We start from the raw sequence: 5,145 nt of genomic DNA, 5'->3' as shown, positions 1-5,145 counted from the left end.
CGTTTAATTGTTCTCGTTCGATCTATTTATATACGTTCTTGTTTAATTTAAATCACAACTGTTTGGAGTGATGATCTTGATATTCACTGATGTTAGAATTTTAGAAATGTTTGCCTTAATGACGAATTATTGTGAAGTAAAAGCTTAGGTTCAGTGACTCCTTTTAGCATATAATATCTGAAATCTGGTAGTAATGTAAAGAGAAAGAGCAACACAGCCATCAGGCTATAACGAAGTAGGAAATTCTTGGCATTGTTGTCTTTAGATTTGAACTTTATTTCTTTGTAGAGCTTTTAACAGATTTTAAGTATAAGTGTAAAAGTTTTATTTAGATTTATTACGCGATGACAGTTTTTGTTATAAGTAAAAGTTGTGTATATTCAATTAAAGCAACGTTCTCTCCAAAACCTGCCATGCATGTGACAATTTCAATGGATGAAGTACACCAGATCAATCAGGTACTGTAAGAATCATTTATTCGTGTATTGAATGCTGTTATCATTTCTCAACCTTTTCTGCGCAGGCTTCATTAGCTTAGATTGTGGAAGCCCGCAAGGGTCAAGCTACACAGAAAACGCTACAGGCATAAATTATGTTTCAGACGATGGCTTCATAGAAGGTGGGGTGAGTCAAGTCGTTTTTAACTGTTCTGAACGCGTGTACAACACTATTAGAAGCTTTCCCGAAAATAAAAGAAACTGCTACACTCTCAGACCCCAGAAAGGGAAGAATAATAGGTATTTGATAAGGGCGATGTTCTATTACGGTGAATCTAGAGGTCATCCCCCACTATTTGATCTTTATATTGGAGCAGATTATTGGGCGATGATTTATATTCCAAGCCCAGCCAGTTATTACTACCATGAGATGATACACCTCGCCTCATCAGATTACATATATGTTTGCCTCGTTAACACAGATCGGGGAGATCCTTTCATTACATCATTAGAGCTAAGGCTTTTGGATGTCACCATGTATAATGATAGATCACCATCGTCGTTATTTCTTTCGCATCGCAATGATTTTAGTACAAGTTATCCTGTCAGGTAAGCATTAAAATTTCTTATTACTCCTTTTACAGCCATGCTTCAATATTAATTTTTTTTATTTTCTGTAACAGGTATGAAGATGACAAGTATGATAGAATATGGTATCCAGCTACACCGCCTCCGGACCTCTATAGAGCAATACAGACTTCTGATACAGTTTCTTTAAAACCTTTTAGCGAAGAACAAGTACCATTAAAGGTCATGAGCACTGCCATTACACCAGTAAACTCTACATATATATACTATAACTATCAATGGTCTGAAACGACCAGCGTTGATTTTATTGTCTACATACACCTTGCTGAAGTTGAAATACTAGAAAGCAATCAGAAGAGAGAATTCAACATATACAATAATGACAAATGGATTGGAACAGTTTCTCCCTCAACCAACATAACCACCGTAAAAACTTACGTATCTTCCAATTCGCCAACCTATGAGCTCATACTAAATAGAACCTTAAACTCAACCCTCCCTCCAATCTTAAATGCACTCGAGATTTATACTTTAAGGCAGTTCCAGCAAAACCAATCAGATGACCAAGATGGTAAATACATATGTTTTTTGTTGTAGTATTTTACGAGAATTGAGGCTATTATCATGGTCTTCTCACATATCTTGCCTTAATTTATTGTTTTAGCTACTGCAATCTGGAGTACCAAGTCAACTTATGGATTAAACAAATTAAACTGGCAAGGAGATCCATGTGTTCCAAAGGAATTTGTTTGGGTTGGTATTAACTGTGACTATAGTTCTCCGAGGGCAGCTAGAATCATTTCCTTGTATGTATTCCAGTTCACAACAACCACCGAATAATATATTGTTAAGCACTGACAATAATGTGTTTAATGCAGGAACCTCTCCTCTAGGGGATTGAGTGGAGGGATAGCTGCAGCCTTGGCTAATCTCACAATGATAGAATCATTGTAACTTCTTTAAGTTATATACTTATAGTCTTTAACGTATTACACGCATGTGTACAATGTGCTTATTTTTTTTTCTTTTTCAGGGACTTGTCCTACAATAATTTGACAGGAAGTGTGCCGAACTTTCTTGCTCGACTAGACAACTTGAGGATTCTGTAAGCCACCCGATTGTCATTATAGGATTAAAAGTATTATTTACATGTTGCATAACAATCTTATATGGTCTTCCTTGTAGCAACTTAACCGGAAACAACTTCACACGACCACTTCCAACAGAACTTTTAGCAAAATCACATAAAGGGTCGATATGGTTGAGGTTTGATTTTTTACTAAATTAGAACATCAAGCAAATCTAATCAATATTCACCTAATTTGTTCTAAAGTTTTTTTCCTGAATAAAAAGTATTGAAAAGAGCAGTGGTGAAGATAAAGCCGATAAAAGTTCTTGGATGCACATAATAGTTGTTATTTTAGCACCGGTTATTGGATGCATCGTGATATTGTCCATCGTTGTATTCATAGTTAAACAACGGAAAAGAAAAGGTCTGCAGTATTCTTAGCTTGTAAACAGATTATCTAATAGATTTATATGTCTCAGTGTCGTAAATGAAGAAGTGATTGTTAACTTTGAATAAGTGAATGCAGCTTTGATTAAAACGGAAGAGGTTTATACACCAGCCAGAAAACAACAGTTTAAAGAGGAGGTTTTTACACCGGACAGAAAACAACAGTTTACATATTCTGAGGTGGTTGGTATTACCAACAACTTCAAGAATGAAATTGGAAGAGGAGGATTTGGAAGGGTGTTCCATGGATATGTTGGAGAGAACCAAGTTGCTGTGAAGATGCTTTCCGAATCATCATCACAAGGTTACAAGGAATTTCAAGCCGAGGTAATTGACAGAGAAAACTATCTTCTAGGATACTGCAATTTCAGTTAGCTAATTCTTTTGCAGCAAGACGACCTATTCAATTTTAAAAGTTATAAAAATAAGCCACAACATGGAAAGCTACAATATTTTCTTCAACAGGTGAAGCTTCTCATGAAAATTCTTCATGCAAACATTACTTCACTCGTTGGGTACTGCAATGACAACAACCACAGGGAATCATATATGATTTCATGGCTAATGGAAGCTTAGGAAAGCATCTATTTGGTAATAGGATGTAGTTAATGTGTCTTCCCTAATTAAGTAAATATAAATCTGTTTAGAAGCATTACATGTCCTCTTGTCAAGATCCCAGTATACTATGTTGAGCTGATTGCGTTACAATTCATTTGTTTGAGTAGATAGAAGCCCAAATGTCTTGAGCTGGGTAAGAAGGTTGCAAATTGGATGTGATGCAGCAGAAGGTTAATAATTAGGCTACTTAATACTGTCTTGTATTGATTAGGTTTTCAGCATAAATTGGTTTAACAAATTTAGCATGCATGGCTCTATGTTATAGGGCTAGCATACCTGCATCATGGTTGCATGCCACCAATAGTCCATAGAGATGTGAAGTCTTCAAACATATTGTTGAATGATGGTTTCCACGCAAAACTTGCGGATTTTGGGTTGTCCAGAGCTTTTCCTGACGCAGATGCTACTCATGTAACATCATCAAAACTGGCTGGCACTCTTGGGTACCTTGACCCTGAGTGAGTTTTTCTGGTTAACGTTTTTCACTTCTAAAGTTAACAAAAAGAGATATTCATTGCAATAGTTAATATTTTCCCGGAGAAATTTGGTAATTGGAGTTAAAACTTCTGGTTGAAATGTAAAATGCAGGTATCATGCAACTGGTAGGTTGACAGAGAAAAGTGACGTGTACAGCTTTGGGGTGGTACTCCTGGAGTTAATTACAAGCCGACGAGCAATATCAAAGGGCATTTACATAACTAACTGGGTCAAGTCAGCAGTTGAAGAAGGAAATGTTGAAAATATAATTGATTCTAGATTAAACGGGCATTTTAACATTAATTCAGCCCGAAAGGTAGTAGATATTGCAATTGACTGTATTTCCCCTACATCCATTAAAAGGCCAACCATGAGCGACGTGGTGATAGATCTAAGACTTTGTTTGCGAGCAGAAAAAGTCCTGGAAGTGAATCCATGTCCTTGAACTAAGATAGTGTGAGCGACCTGTGAACTAAGACTCAAAATGAAGTCTTTAAGCTGTTTTGTTCCAAATGTTCATGTAAAACACGTACATTTCTTATGGTGTGTAGTTTTCTTGTAAAAAAAATTCTTCTTGTGTATTCAAACCAACCAAGTTAGTCAGGGCTGATATTTGATTATTTTCTTTTAAGTTGATATATTACTTACAAATGAAAACGGTTATCGTATAGGAAATCCAACACTTGAAAAGATATATCCTGATAAATTTTCAGAAGTAAAAACTTTCAAATACATAAACAGAATTAAAAACATATAAACGCGTAAATTAAGCTAATCGTGTTTAGTGCTAAAAAAGATAGCGCAATCACCAAAATTGAGAAAAAAATCTTCAAATATGAGTAAAAACTTTCAGATACGAGGTTTTCAACAATATACGATGGCACACAGCTCTCTTCTGTTTACTTATTAAAACCTGAGAAACAAATTACAATCACAGTGATTGTTTAAATACTAGAACAAAAAACAATTCAGAAGAATGTTGTTGTTGGAACTAAAGAAAAGTTTTTGATGTACCCAAGATTCTTACAGCTAATAATGTCACAACATCCAAATTTAGTTGTGTAAGGTACCACTGATGAGTGGGTGAAAGTTTGTGTTTATCATGTTGAATGCAACGACTTCCTGTAATTGTGCAGGTATTGTAGGTGATGTTGGATTAATCGGGTTGTTCACAGGTCAAGTGGACCCAGTTAATGGTCAAGATGTGTGAGATCGAGTCATGCTGGAATAAAGGGATTATACCCATGTTTTAGAAGAAGCTGCAAGTAATTGAGAAGTGGTCAAGTTTGACCGAGTTGATGGGATATAACGTTTACTATCTGGTGGCGGAAATAATGGAGTGGAAAATATTCTGCTTATTTTTCTTTGTGTAGTTAGGATTTGTGTTATTTTGTTTTCTGATTTGTACCCCCTTTCTTTTGATTATCAAATACACAACAAGCTTTTCCTTTCACACTCGATCTGTAAATTCATCTTCCATACTCTGTAGGTGTAGGGTGCGTCAAACCC

General features: G+C 35.7%; 1 pseudogene across 1 annotated transcript; it reads left to right on the top strand.

Annotated features, from left to right (window-relative positions):
• The first annotated feature begins 489 nt into the window (after nucleotides 1–489).
• On the top strand, nucleotides 490–4,846 carry LOC143555129 (putative LRR receptor-like serine/threonine-protein kinase At1g05700; annotated as a pseudogene). Its single transcript, XR_013139153.1, has 13 exons — nucleotides 490–1,046; nucleotides 1,121–1,596; nucleotides 1,690–1,831; nucleotides 1,904–1,975; nucleotides 2,059–2,130; nucleotides 2,211–2,291; nucleotides 2,379–2,518; nucleotides 2,612–2,868; nucleotides 3,007–3,132; nucleotides 3,267–3,329; nucleotides 3,425–3,617; nucleotides 3,748–4,073; nucleotides 4,773–4,846. The product of XR_013139153.1 is annotated as a putative LRR receptor-like serine/threonine-protein kinase At1g05700 (transcript).
• Nucleotides 4,847–5,145: the final 299 nt, after the last annotated feature.

Source organism: Bidens hawaiensis, unplaced genomic scaffold, assembly GCF_021521415.1.
Source record: "Bidens hawaiensis isolate Kalapana, Puna unplaced genomic scaffold, B.hawaiensis_p1.1 tig00017977_1, whole genome shotgun sequence".
Classification (NCBI taxonomy): domain Eukaryota; kingdom Viridiplantae; phylum Streptophyta; class Magnoliopsida; order Asterales; family Asteraceae; genus Bidens; species Bidens hawaiensis.
This window is presented reverse-complemented; position numbering and strand designations above follow the sequence as displayed.